The following is a 15,204-nucleotide window of genomic DNA, read 5'->3' as shown; positions in this document are numbered from 1 at the left end:
CTGGCACAATTAGCCAAGTTGGCGGAGAGGTGGTGGGCCTGTTGCCGCACGGGGAACTCGGCAAGACAAACCATGTGGGTTGCTTGCTGGATCCGGGCGGGGGTGTCCCTCATTAAAAGGCAATATCTAAACAAGGGACTTAGCATCTGGAAAGGGGGGGTGGGATTTCCTGCTGAGAGCCATCCCCCCGGCCTTGCTGCTGACCCCCCTACATGCCTCTCTCCTGTGACCCCACCCGTGGGACCCCTCCCGCCCTGACCTACCTGTGGCCTGGGTCCAGTGCCGCTCCTGGACCTCGGGTAGGTGCTCCACCGGCAGCAGCCACTGCCTCCACAGTGGTGCTGCTCACTTAAAGAGTTGCCGGTCTCTGGCCAGCAGCTGTCAGAGGGCGGGACTTCTGTAGCAGGGTCCTTGATCCCATGGAAGGCCTGCTGCTGTCCAGTTAAGTGAACTTGATTCGGCAGGCCTCCCAGAGAAGGGGTGTCATGGGGTTGTCAGTGGCACTTTGCCAGAGGTCAAGACCCTCATCGCCCAGATAAAATCCTGGCTCTTGTGTATTAAAAAACAGTATTCCTTTTCATCTTGCTGTTTTTTAGTTCTACATTGAATATTAATTAAAATAGTCATAAACTCAGTCTCCCAAAATTCCTTAACTTATTTACTTGGTATTCTTATTGAATAATTCTTAGATTTTCTGTGTTTTCAATTGCAGATGTTCCCCGGAAAACGTTGTGTTCGCTAATTGAGTTTCCTACCCTTGTGAAACCGATCTGAACTTGGCATGGTAGTCAATGGAAAAGGAAGTCAACATTTCTAAAGCAGTTTATTGTGGTAAGATGCAAGTGTTTTATATATAAATTATATTCATTTTCAAAAGTGTGGCGTGAGATTCAGGAAACTATAGGTCCATTTATTATGTGATGTTTGAATGGGCCAAAGAAATTGCTCTTCATGATCATATGGATAGACAAGGTGTCAGCAATGAATCTCAACACAGAATTGGGAAAGGAAGGTTGTCTCCTACTCATTTGCTTGGAGTTTTTAAGGAAGTTTACTAGGTTAATGCATGAAGGTAGCCACTATCTACCTCATAATGACTTGTAACCCGTTGCCTATGAGGGTGTTGGAAGCGGAGGCGATGAATGATTTCAAAAGGAAATTGGATGGGCACTTGAGGGAAATAAACTTGCAGGGCTACGGGGATGGAGCAGGGGAATGGGACTGATTGGTTTGCTGTGCAGAGAGCTGGCATGGACTCGATGAGTTGAATGGGGTCCCTCTGTGCTGCAGTGACTCTATGACTCTATCTTCGATAGAAAGAAAGATAGATGTGCATTTATATAGCACTTTACGGTCAATGAAGTACTTTTTGAAGTGTTGTAATGCAGGAAAAGCAGCAGCCAGTACATGCATAGGAAACTCCCACAAACAGCAATGAGATAATAACCAGATTGGCCAGGACACCAGGGATAACTCCCCTGCTTTTCTTTGAAATAGTGCCATGGGATCTTTGACACCCACCGGAGCAGGCAGATGGGGCCTTGGTTTAACATCTCATCCAAAAGACAGCACCTCCAACAGTGCATCACTGGAGTGTCAGCGCAGGTTTTTGTGCTCAAACCCGGAGAGGGATTTGAACCCAGAACCTTGCAAGTCAGAGGTGGAAGTGCTACTAACTGAACCACAGCTGGCACAAGAGTACCCGGCAACAGGTTACTCACAAGGCAATGTGGAATCAGGGCAATGGATTCAGAATTGGCATCATTCCCATAAGGCAGAAAGTTGTTCTTGAAGACTGCTCGCAGGGACTGGTGTGAAGACCACTGCTTTTTGCTATCTTCGTAAATGATGTAAGCATAGGTGCTGGGGGAATGGTTTGCAAGTTCGCAGATGGTGTGAAAAATGCTAGGCCTGTGGAGGAAATTTCTGAAAGCAGATTCAGATGCACTGAGGGAATGGGCCAAACTCTTGCAAATGGTATTTAACTTGGATAAGTGTAGTGTTAGCCAGATGGGCAGGTCCAACACCAAGTATACTGAACATTTTACAAGAAACAGAGCTGAAATTGTTTGAGAAAGAAAAGGATTTGGGCATTATAGTTCATAGTTCTCGAAAGATTCCCGAGCAATACTGAGAAGCCATAGCCAAAACAAATAGGGTATCGGGTTGTATTGATAGGAATGTTCAATATGTTATAGAAAGACTTCTGTATGCAGTTTTTGTTAATGAGGAAACTGTCAACGATCTACAATTTTTTCAGTTAGCAAGACCCCACATAGCTGGTTTTGCAGGTGTAATTTTAAGCTATCAGTTACATGTGAAAACAAAAGATTGACTGACTAACATACTCACTTGCTTAAATATTGTGCCTTTCATGACCTTTTTGAAGTTTCGCCACTGTTGTAGGAAACGTGGCAGCCAATTTGTGCACAGCAAGCTCCCACAAGCAGCAATGCGATAAAAACGAGATAATCTGTTTGTAGAGATTTTGATTATGCCGTAAATATTAAGGAAACTGGGGAAGATCTTGTCTGCTTTTCTTTGAATTAATGCCATGGAATCGTTAATCTCTGCCTGAGAGAGTAGATGGGGCCTCGGTTTAATGTCTCATCTGAAAGATGAAAGAGACAGTCATCGTGACATAAGGGAGCCTTGGCAAATTTCATCTGTGAGGTCATGGTATAGTGGAAAAGGTTGTTTGTTGCCCATTTGTTCACAATCTCTTGTGCACAAAATAAAGGAGTTTTTTTAATGTTTCAAATCTTGAAATGTTTCCTTCACATAGAACAACGAATACAGTAAGCATTGTGTGATGAATGTAGATTTGTCCGTGTGTGTGTATCTGTACATGTTTTACGTTTTACTTTTATTTTTTCTTCCACCTACTTTTGCTATTGTTTGGTTTTTAAAAGCCAGCTGAAGACAACTTGCTGCCACATTTGTCACATTTATACCACAGACTTCTGAGTGACATAATAAGGTATCAATACAGCGAGTGTTGATGTGCAGGCAAACACCACAGTTAATTTGTATATTGAAGGATCCCACAAACACACAATTGGATGATTGATCATCTATACTGGTATTTCTTGGTGGGGTTGGTTGTGTAAGAATATATGTAGATCATCACATTAGTTTTAATTTTAACAAAGACAGAATGGTAATGTAGATAGAATTGGTTTAAACCTTGCTCTTGCAAATCTTGTCTTTAATGCTCCGTGATACTGATAACATTGGAGAAGGGTGAATTTCATGACTGAAAACACTGTACTGTAATGATAGGCGTATATAGATTATTAAACAGATCAGCTAGGGTCAGGACAAAGCAGCCTGCTTGATTGGCACCCCATTCAGAAACATTTCACTCCCTCTACCACCGACGCACAGTGGCAGCAGTGTGTACCATCTACAAAATGCACTTCAGCAACACACCAAGGCTCCTTGGACAGCACTTCCACGATCTATAACAACTAGAAGGACAAGGGCAGCAAATGCATGGGAACACCACCACCTGCAAGTTCCCCACCAAGCCACACACCATCCTGACTTGGAACTATATCGCTGTTCCTTCACTGTCACTGGGTCAAAATCCTGGAACTCCCTTCTGAACAGCACTGTTGGTGTATCTACCTCACATGGACTGCAAAAGTTCAAGAAGGCAGCTCACCACCACCTTCTCAAGGGCAATTAGGGATGGAAAATAAATGCTAGCCTAGCCAGCGACACCCGCGTCCCATGAATGAATTAAAAAAAGATGGATAATATTGACTTTAAAGGGTTGCTCGCATTAAAAAACATGGGGTTTAAAACACAGGTTTTCATCATAGCAGAAAATAGTGTAAGAGAGGTGATTGATGCAATATTGTAGGTTGCTATGGAGCATACATCAAAGGGTTTTGTACAATAAAGCTCTTGCTTGGGAAAAGCAATCCTACAACATAACGCTATGGAATGAAATGACATGAAGCCATTCATTCCTGTTTAGCAACCTGTTCAAAGAACTAGGGCTGGTGGGTGGGGGGTGTGTTGGGGGGTGCGGTTGTTGGTGGTGAGTCATAAACAAAGTGACTCCTGCCAACGCAGCAGCCCACTGATGTCATCAGAATGCTCCAAGCTGCACACATGTGCAAACGGTCTCCTGTGCTCTGAGTTGCTGCACGTGCGCAGCCTACGTCTTGCCTTGCCAGGACTAACAAGCACATGCGCAGAAAAACGTTCTTTTCCCTTGGCCACTCATTCCTCTCTTCCCCCCCCACCCTGCCCCGCCCACTCTCTGGCCAATTTCCCCCCCTCCCCAGCTCCCAACCCCCGCTCTCTGGCCCCTTGCTCCTCGTTTTCCCCCCATTCCTCCCGATGCTAGCTCAGAGCTGCAGGTCTCCTCCCTCCTCTTGGCCATTCGCTCCGCCCGAAGAAGCAAAGCAGGCCACGAGGTTGATGGGGCGATGTAGCTTACGTCTTGAGGGATGTGGGGTGGGGGGGGGCGGTTGGTGGGTGGGGAAGCAGGGAGTGAGCTGCCGGAGAGCAGGATGGCACTGAAACCTCACAGAATTACGGAGGGTGTGCAGCACTGTCAGAGGTGCTATCCTTCTGATGAGACTTTAAACAGCGCAATGTTCACCATGTATCAAACATGTCCATTGTGTGCTGCCATGGGTTGAAGTTGTTATTCTGTGATAAATTGAGCAGCACCATCTTTAATCCTGGCAGCAACCTGAACGTCGCAGACAGTAACGTTTAAGTGGATGAGGCTGCATTTGTGCATGTGCTAGGACAGTGCCACCTTGTGGTGGCACTGTCAGCAAACGCAGCCAATCATAAAACACCTGATATTGCTGTGTACAGCAGGAAGTGAAAAATAGTAAAAACAGAGCTCCAACATTTGACTCAGTAAGAACTTTAGCTTTGCCAACATGACCAGATACATGAACAGGCTTGGATAAGCCATTCTCGTGATTTCCTCCGAGAAGTTCCCTCCACAGTTACTTCAGATGTAAGGCTGATGTTTACTATTCCATGTGGAATGTTAAATGATGAAGGACTGAAGCAATTCTAAATAAAGTTAATTCTCAGACATATTACTGTCTCTAACTTTACGAATCTGTTTAAAGGATAAGGTAGGAATTATCGAACAGGTCAAGGAGGAATGTTGACTAGTATACTGGATAAACTCTTTTCCCCGCTCTTGCTCCCCTTGGAGCAAGTAGACATTCAGCTTAACGTCTCATCCAAAAAGCACCACCTCTAATGATACATCATTCACTCATTTCTGAACTTAAGTGTCAGTCTATTTTACTTGTTCATATTCCAGAGTTGGTCAAGGCCCCATGGCTTTCTGACTCAAGAAGTGAGGATACTTTCAACTAAGCCAAGAGAGAGGATAGGAAGTGCTTTTGTCTGCTAACCTACTATATCTCTCAGAAACACCCCAAATCCTTTCACGTGCAATGGATTACATGGAAGTTCAGTCACTCCTGTTTTGGTCAACGTTATAACATCTGGCACAGGCCGAGAAACAGCCTGTGGATCAGTCAAAGAGGGATACGGCAATTCTGATGAAGCATCACTCCCTTGGTGGTGCACTGCAGTGTCAGTCTAGGTTCATTAGGCCTATTGATAAAAGGGGGAAAAGGAGATTCTTTCAAATGATATGGAGAGTTTGGGCAAAAAAAGCTCTGTGCAGATCTTTGATCATTACTGCAGGATATTTTTTGTAAAGTGTACATCGTAAAAAAGCTTCATGAATTTTTATAGCTGTACTATCCTAATCACTAATGCAGAAAACCTGAATTTGTTCTCATTACTAATAAATGATGTTGAATGAAAATGAATTTATATAGCGCATCACCGTGACTTCCATGAACGATGGTATGTTTCCAACATTTCGACTTAATTTAAGCATATAGTGGACCTGATGTGAATAAGTAAGGAAAACATAATCAGAGACCTCCATATGGAATTTATCAGCCATGTACAGGTGAATGATTGATTATTTTTAGATTCAGTGAGAAAGGATGCTTAGTTGACATTTTGAGATTGGGTTCAATATCGCCTTATCTGTTAAGTATTGGATAACAAATCATTTGTCATCCCTGTGCTCACTGACCTACACTGACTCCCGGTTAAACAATGGCTCGATTTAAAAAAAAAAAAAAAAATCTCATTCTCGTTTTCAAATCCCTCCGTGGCCTGGCCCCTCACTATCTCTGTATCCACCTCCAGTTCTACAACCCTCCAAGATATGAGGAATTGAAGGAAATTAATATTAGTAAGAAAGTTGTATTGGAGAAATTAATGGAGCTGAAGGTTGATAAGTCCCCAGGATCTGATATTCTACATCCCAGAGTGTTAAAAGAGGTAGCTATGGAGATAGTGGATGCACTGGTGATCATCTTCCAAAAGTCTATAGATTCTGGAACAGTTCCTGCAGATTGGAAGGTAGCAAATGTCACCCCACTATTTAAGAAGGGAGGGAGAGAGAAAACAGGGAATTACAGACCTGTTAGCCTTACATCAGTCAATGGGAAAATGCTAGAATCTATTCTAAAAGATGTGATAAATGGACACTTGGATAATAATCTGATTGGGCATAGTCAACATAGATTTATGAATGGGAAATCATGTTTGACAAACCTGTTGGAGTTTTTTGAGCATGTTACTAACAGAATTGATAAAGGGGAGTCGGTGGATGTGGTATACTTGAATTTTCAGAAGGCTTTTGATGTCCCCCGCAGGAGGTTGGTTAGCAAAATTAAAGCACATGGGATAGGAGGTAATATACTGGCATGGATTAGGGATTGGTTAACGGGCAGAAAGCAGACAGTAGGAATAAATGGGCCATTCTCATATTGACAGGCTGTGACTAGTGGAGTACCGCAGGGATCAGTGCTTGGGCTCCAGCTGTTCACAATATACATCAATGATTTGGATGTGGGGACAAAACTAGGTGGGAATGTGTGTTCAAGGGGATTTGGACAGACTTAGTGAATGGGCAGATGGAATATAATGTGAGAAAATGTGAGGTTATCCACTTTGGTAGGAGGAACAGGTGTGCAGAGTAGTTCTTAAATAGTAAGAGATTAGAAAGTGTAGATGTACAAAGGGACCTGGGTGTCCTTGTCAATAAGTCACTGAAAGCTAACATGCAGGTACAGCAAGCAATTAAGAAGGCTAATGATATGTTAGCCTTTATCACAAGAGGATTTGAGTACAGGAGTAGTCAAGTCTTGCTTCAATTGTATAGAACCTTGGTTAGACCGCACCTGGAGTACTGTGTGCAGTTTTGGTCCCCTTACTTTAGGAAGGATATTATTGCAATAGAGGGAGTGCAACAAAGGTTCATCAGACTTGTTCCCGGGATGGCGGGACTGTCCAATGAAGAGAAAGTGGGGAAACTGGGCTTGTATTCTCTCGAGTTTTGAAGAATGAGAGGTGATCTCATTGAAACCTACAAAATGCTTAAAGGGATAGACAGAGTAGATGCAGGTAAGATGTTTCCCCTGGTTGGGGGGGTCTAGAACCAGGGGACACAATTTCAAAAGAAGGGAGAAGCCACTTAGGATAGAGATGAGGAGAAATTTCTTTATCAGAGGGTTGTGAATCTTTGGAATTCTCTACCCCAGAGGGCTGTGGAAGCTCAGTCATTGAGTATGTTTAAAGCAGAGATTGACAGATTTCTAAATACCAGTGACATAAGGGGATATGAGGAGAGTGTGGGAAAAAGGCATTGAAGTGGATGATGAGCCATGATTGTATTGAATGGCGGGGCAGGCTCGATGGGCTGAATGTCCTACTCCTGTTCCTATGTTCCTATCTCCGCTCCTGAAATTTAGCACCATTGGTGGCTGTGCTTTCAGTTACCTAGGCCCTAAGCTCTAGAATGCTCTTCCTGCACCTCTCCATCTCTCTACCTCACTTTTCTCCTTTAAAACACTCCTTAAAACCAAACTCTTTGACCAAGCTTTTGGTCATCTCACCTAATATCTCCTTATATGGCTCAGTGCCATATTTTGTTTTTTAAAGCCTCTGTGAAGTGCTTTGGGACATTTTATTACATTAAAGATGCTACATAAATGCAAGTTATTGTTGTTGTTACACATTGTGGAGAATTATCACCCATCGCCCCTGTGCTCGCTGACCGACATTAGCTCCTGGTTAAGTTACAATTCAATTTTAAAATTATTTTCTAATCACTCCATGGCCCTGTCCCTTCCAACTCTAATCTCCTCCAGTTCTGCCAACCATTGAGATCTCAGCACTCCTACAATTCAGGCCCCTCGTGCATCCCCAATTTTAATCACTTCAACCTTGACCGTCGTTCCTTCAGCTATCAAGGCCCTAAGCTCTGGAATTCCCTCTTTCCACCTCTCTACCTCCCTCTATGCCTTTAAGATGTTCCTTAAAACATCCCTCTTTGACCAAGCTTTTGATCATCTGACCTAATATCTCTTTGTGTGTCTTGGCGTCAAATTTTGTTTGACAATTGCACAGATGAAGCACTTTGGGACATTTTATTACATTAAAGGCACTATGTAAATGAAACTTATTGTTAGATGTAGTGTCTTAACTCTGTCTACCTTTTGTATTTGATCCTAGATGTAGATGGGGATTTTATGCTCTTCCCTCACAGTGAGTTTGGAGGCGGGGAGAGCATTTAATCGGGTGGGATGGTGGCGGATGAGGACCCCAGCACCTTCCCGCCTCCACCCCAATTAAGTCCATGGCAGGAAGACCCATGGATGACCTTCCTGCCCAGCCACCAATTGAGGCCCTTAAGTGGGCAATTAATGCCCAATTAAGGGCCTCAACCAGCCTCCACTGGTATTAACCCAGCAGCGGACAGGCGGGCAGGCCTGTTGCCATGCAGGGAGCATGACGAACAAACCCATGCAGGTTGCTTGCTGGCTGTGAGGGGGGTGTCCCTCGTTCACAGGCACATAGTGCCTGATCAAGAGACCCGGCATCGGGAAGGCAGGGGCCAGCTGAGAGCCGCCCCCTCCCCCCCGCCCTTGCTGCCGACCCCCTACCACTTCCTCCCCATGACCCCCTATCCCACAAAACCCCTCCGGCCATGGCTCACCTGTGGCCTGGTCCCTCGACGATCCTCTGCCTAAGGTGGGTACATTACCAGCAGCAGCCCCCGCCTCCGTGGTGGCACTGCTCAGTAAAGGAGCTGCTAGCCTCTAATTGGCCGACAGCTCTCATCTGGCGGGACTTCCATCGCCAGGGTCCTTAATCCCAGGGAATGCCCGCTGCTGTCCACTTAAGTGTATAATTGGCACATAATGGGGCTTCTCCAAAGGAGGCAAAGTGAGGGTCTCGCCAGTTCTTCAGCTGGTGGCCAACACCCCCGTTGCCTACATAAAATTCCCCCCTCTCCATAGTTAGTTGATCCTTTCCATGTTTTATATCTGACATCAAGGAATGAATTTATGAATTTTAACTTGCAGCAGTAGGTGGGTTTGGGAGCAGGTCGGGGTGGGGGGGGTGTTAAAAGCACGGTAATTGATAGCACATCAGGATTCTGGCTCCAACCCACTGATCTCCGCCTTTAACTGTAGTGTGTCCTGCTGCGTCTGAGCAACTCCCTCAGGAGAGGCGGGTTGTCAATTTTAATATGTTAGTTGCTCAATGAGAGCGATATTAAGGTGCTGTTTGGAATTTAATTCTGGGTACAGAGGTTTCCTGGACTTCCTGGAACTTGCCAGTGAAAGGACGGTGAGAACACAGCAGCAATTGAAGACATGAAAGGGAAGGATGCCAACAAGTACAAGCCTCACAGCTGATTTTTTTCCCCTGATTGTGTGAAAGACTTTGTTCACAGTACTTATGTTGAGGGGTTACTCTTACAATTTTGGAGGTTTGTCCATCTGATCTTGATTTCGGAGATGTTATCTACCAGATCAGCACGCTGTCACTTATGCTGTTTAAGTTTGGAGCTCAGATGAGGACCAAAATGAACAGCACCAGCGGCAGCGGCAGTGGCCTGCTACTCTTAGACCCACAGGAGAGAGAGGATGGGCAGAGAGCTGCAGCTTTCAGAGGCCATGCCTGGTACACAGGGTCTGCAGGCAGAGGATAAGCTTCCTCGTCATGTCTGAACATCAGGCTCAGGGTCTCACAACAGGTGGGAACAGATATTTGCAGCCTGCTGGAAGAAGACCTGCTGCCAAGTGGGCCTGGTGGCCATGCTTCACCAGAGGCTGTCAAAGCCACCACAGCCCTCAACCTCTTTGCCCCTGGATTCATCTAGGGCTCTGCCAGAGATATTTTCAGGATAATCCAGTCGGTGACCCAAAAATGCAAAAGACAGGTGAGTGATGGTGCCACCAATGATGCCAGTTAGAGTGGGCGGGTGCTCGGGTTTGCGAAGGCAGCATGAGAGGGGTCTTGACGTGATACACGCCAAGATGTAGTTGAATGTGCCATTGTCCTGCCTAGCTCATTGAATTGCATTTGGCATTGAACCCAGGAGCAAGACATCACATTCTTTCTGCTGACCAACTCCGCTACCTCCAGCCACACCTTGCTTTCACTGGCAGGCTTCTTCCTGCCATCAGTAGGGAACAGTGTCTCCCTCTTGGCCCTTACAACCGCAGCATCACATCCAGGGAGGCATCACTAAAGAAAGGTGCAGCCTTAAAGCATGCACACTGCATTTTGTCACTTCCTTGTGTTCTGCTCCCACTCCAGAATCCATCAAATTTCATGTTTGCAATGACCCTTTACACAGTGGAATTGAAATCGACTCACGTGGGTTGTCATCACACCTGCTCAAGCTACTTCGTTGAAGAAACCTGGAAATAATATGTTAATACAGTGGATGGGTTAAAAAGCCACTGACAGACGCACTGCACTCACTTCTGAGTTTCCCGTGCACTACTGGACTGCCTGCTCCCAGCCTATTGGGAAATTAAAATCCAGCTCCAGTTGTCTGTTCATCAACGATCAGGAGAGAGAGAGGAAAAACTGAGATGGATAACTGCAGCAACCAGTGTCTCTATGCATTTTCAGCAATGTACTCGAGGCGAGTGGTTAGGATTTGGAATGTGCTACCTGAGAATGTGCTAGAGGTAGATTCAATTGTGGCTTTCAAAAGGGAATTGGCTAATCAGAAGAGAGAAAAAATGGCTGGGTTATGGGGGAAAGAACGGGGGAGTGGGACTAGCAGAGTTGCTCTTGCAGAGAGCCAGCATAGTCTCAATGGGCTGAATGGCCACCTTCTGTGCTGTAACCATTCTATGATTCTATGAAGTGTTCGGCACTGCATGATTCCTGAGCTTGCTGGCCAAAATGACCGACAGCATCTCTAAATTTCTGGTTCAGGTTCTGTTATGTCCAACTGTGCTGAACCAAAACAAAAGCCTATATAATTCTGTGAAGCTGATCCCAAAACAGAACTAACTTTAGTTGAGAATCGATGGCAAAAATGCAGCCACAGGGTTTGATGATTTGAGATAGCAGAGACAGCTGTGAAAGGGCCCATGCTTTTACACGTGCCAGAAATTGGACAGCTGAATGACTGTGATGTAGCTGTGCAAAAGCTCAATGAATATTTTATGCCCAGGAAGAACAATGAATATGAAACGAGTGTTCCAGCAGACTAAGCAAAATCCCAATGAGCCATTCGATGTATAGTACACATGACTCTGTAAATTAGCAGCCATCTTGCAATTCACCAATCTGGAGAAAGATATCATGGGGGTAATTTTCATCTGCATATGGGTGGTTATCTAATTGCAGAATTACAGAGTAGAATCTTACAGCACAGCTGGCCATTTGGCCCATTGTGTCCGTGTCGACTCTTTGAAAGAGCTATCCAATTAGTTCAACTCATCTGTTCTTTCTCCATAGGCCTTCAAATGTCTCCCTTTCAAGTATTTTTTCTTTTGAAAGTTACTATTGAATCTGCTTCCACCACCCTTTCAGGCAGTGCATTCCAGATCAGAACAACTCACTGCGTAAAAAAAAAAAACCTCTGCATGTTCCCTCTGCTGCATTTGCCAATACCTTAAGTCTGTGTCCTTTGGTTCCGAATCCTCCTGCCAGTGGAAACAGATTCTTCCTTTCTACTCTATTAAAACCCATCATAATTTTGAACGCTTTTATTAAATCTCCCCTTAACCTTTTCTGCTCGAAGGAGAACAATAGCAGCTTCTCCAGTCTCTCAACATAACTGAAATCTCACATCAATGGCAGGTAGATTCCAGTAACTTCCCTACAACTGATGTCAAACTGACAGCTCCACGGAGCTATGTGGTTTCTCCCCTGCCCCATGTTGAATAGTGAAAACAAAAAGCTGCTCATTTTTGTTTCATGAAATGTGAGTGTTACCAATATAGATGGATAGGTCGAAAAATTGGCTACTGTAAGTGCTCACGTATTGGTTCAGCTTCAGGAAAAACTTGACTTTAGTTAAAAGAAGTCATAGTTAGGTACCAGACTGATGCAATACCATCCGAGCAACAATGTGTGTTTTGCATATTATCCAGATCTGTACTCACTGGCTAATCCAGCTTCGAGACGAAGTTCAATTCAACAAATATATACATGATGGTGTGTTCTGTGGGCCTCGTAAAGTCATTTATACATTTAAAAATGTAATCTATTGCGATGCATCTCACTCTTAAAAATAGACACATCTCCATGTGGTTCGGAAAAAAATCTCAATCTTTGTGATCTTAAATTTTGCTCCTGATGTTCCCCCAATGTTGATGGCTAAGAATGTGATTAAATTAAAAATCAAGATCCAGATTAAGTATTTCAATATGTTCTTGTGTGAAAATTAGGTACACAAATGCACCAAATCCTTATATTTTTGAAATGATGATGTGAAATATTTGTAAGGCAGTGGATGAAATTCCTATTTGTTATTTGCTACACATCTGACTTATTTGTCATATTTCTGAGACTAACTTCGATTGTCCTATTACTAAGATTGCATTTTCAATACGTTGCTTTTCATTCCTGCTGCATTATAGTGGGAATGCAGCTTAAATCTGATGACTGACACGTTCTGACGCTTCAGGACAAATTATTGCATCGCTTCACTTCAAAGCTTGGTTGGGCCTCAATTCTGGATTTACACCACACATATTTAGTTTTAGAAACCAGTTAGCAGTCATCCTAAACTTGTACTACTGGTATTCCCAGGGAAATTCTCCTGATCTACTGCTGTAATTTTGGTTAAGGATTGGGCTAACCCTAGAGAAATGGCTTTAATGGCTAAAGAATGGTCATTAGTAGTTGAAGCAGAAACCATATTAACATTGAAGAGTAGATTGGATAGATGGATGGAGGGATAGGGGAATAGGGGTTTAAATATGATCACAATTATTTGCTTGCGGGGTAGGTAAACACTGATACTGCCTGGTTGGGCTGAATGACCTATTTCTGGGTTGTAACATCTATGCATTTTGACATTTATTCGAGAAGACCGAAAACCCATTGAAAGATCAATTAAGCGTGTGGCAACCTGCAAAAAGAAAAGATGCTCGGGGAGAGGAATAAAATTGACTTTTGGATTTCGGTGGATTAAGCTGAAAAATAGCAAGATATAAAAGAAAGTTGCAGTGATATTCAAAATGTGGCAGGTGTTGGCAGCCATATTCCCACTTACAGTGAATAATAAGGATGCAGAGCTGTCCCACGAGAAATAAAGGATGCAGTGTTACTATTGGACTGACTAAATCCACTATGACTGGACTGTCCATTAGAAGCAGTTTTGAAATCTGAGCAGGAGATTGAGGTCACAGTTCCACGAACCAGAAATCTCGCAAAGGCTCAAATAATCGAGATATGAACAAAGCAAAAATCAAGTCAAGGCTCAGGTAGAGGAAACCTTTTTTTAATTCATTCATGGGATGTGGGCGTCACAGGCCAGGCCAGCATTTATTGCCCATCCCTAATTGTCCTTGAACTGAGTGACTTGCTAGGCCATTTCGAGGGCATGTAAGAGTCAACCACATTGCTGTGGATCTGGAGTCACCTGTAGGCCAGACCAGGTAAGGACAGCAGATTTCCTTCCCTAAAGGACATTAGTGAACCAGATGGGGTTTTTACAACAATCGACAATGGTTTCATGGCCAGCTTTTAATTCCAGATTTATTAATTGAATACAAATTCCACCTTCTGTAGTGGGATTCGAACCCATGCCCCAGAGCAATACCTGGGTCTCTGGGTTATTAGTCCAGTGACAATACCAGTATGCCACCGCCTCCCCTTAGTTGTTGGCGGCCTTTATAAGATACAGAAAAGTATATGACTATATTGATTTCTTTCCCAATGGAGCTGTTTAGTTTTTTTTAATCTATCTCCTATGATAGAGACATTATGCTATATGCCCAATGGGCATTTTCTACTCAATAAATACACGCGATGATAAGTGTTTATGTGGGCGATGGCACATCAAAACTCCTGATTTAATAGGCACTGGTTTTTTTCAACATGCACAACTAGTGTTGTGATGAACCATTAGTAATCAGTAATACTATGCAAGAATGATTTCATGACGTGGATCTCTCTCTAATCTCCTCTAGCACTACAACTCTTTGAGGTCTTTGCGCTGCCCCAATTCTGTTCTCTTAAGCACCCCCGATTTTAATCACTCCACCATGGTGACCATCTTTTCAGCTGCCCAGGCCCTAAGCTCTGGAATTCCCTCCCTAAACCTCTCCGCCTCTCCACCTCTCTTTCCTATTTTAAGGCATTCCTTAAAGCCTACCTATTATTTACCTGTCCTAATATCTCATTGTATGGCTCGGTGTCAAATTTTGTTTGCTAACCACCCCCACCCCATGAAGCACCTTGAGACTTTTTACTGCATCAAAGGCGCTATAAAAATGCAAGTTATTACGGTATTTCAAAATTTTGAAAGTACTATCATACTGACTTACAATGACATCTATTGCTCAGACCGTGTGTGTGTTTTCTGACCTAATGAGTGGAAAAGAATTCTAGTTTTGCTAAATATTTTGATTTTAACAGAGAATTCTAAGGTGGAATGTATGGATAAGTGCAAAGGAGCTGAATGAACATGCCCCATTGAAATGACAAGATATGCTGAAGCATTCTGGTTTAAAATTATACATGCTGCCATTAGTTCATCTCTCCTTGAGAGGTTCCTGAAGTCAGCAACCTCTCTCAAACAGCTTTCCCTGAAAATTCTTAGTGGTAATCGTTTGTTCTGCCAAAATGATTTAAAATGAC

General features: G+C 43.8%; 1 protein-coding gene across 10 annotated transcripts in view; it reads left to right on the top strand.

Annotated features, from left to right (window-relative positions):
* shank2b (SH3 and multiple ankyrin repeat domains 2b) overlaps positions 1-15,204 on the top strand; it is a 1,108,014-nt gene that overhangs the window by 98,565 nt on the left and 994,245 nt on the right. For all 10 annotated transcript variants that reach the window (XM_068046566.1, XM_068046567.1, XM_068046565.1 and 7 more), the window contains one exon: positions 713-831. The gene's annotated coding sequence lies outside the window, so the exon portion shown is untranslated. The remainder of the gene's footprint in view (positions 1-712; positions 832-15,204) is intronic.

Source organism: Heterodontus francisci, chromosome 14 (assembly GCF_036365525.1).
Source record: "Heterodontus francisci isolate sHetFra1 chromosome 14, sHetFra1.hap1, whole genome shotgun sequence".
Lineage (NCBI taxonomy): Eukaryota > Metazoa > Chordata > Chondrichthyes > Heterodontiformes > Heterodontidae > Heterodontus > Heterodontus francisci.
Note: the sequence above shows the minus strand (reverse complement) of the source record. Positions and strands in the feature narration are given on the sequence as shown.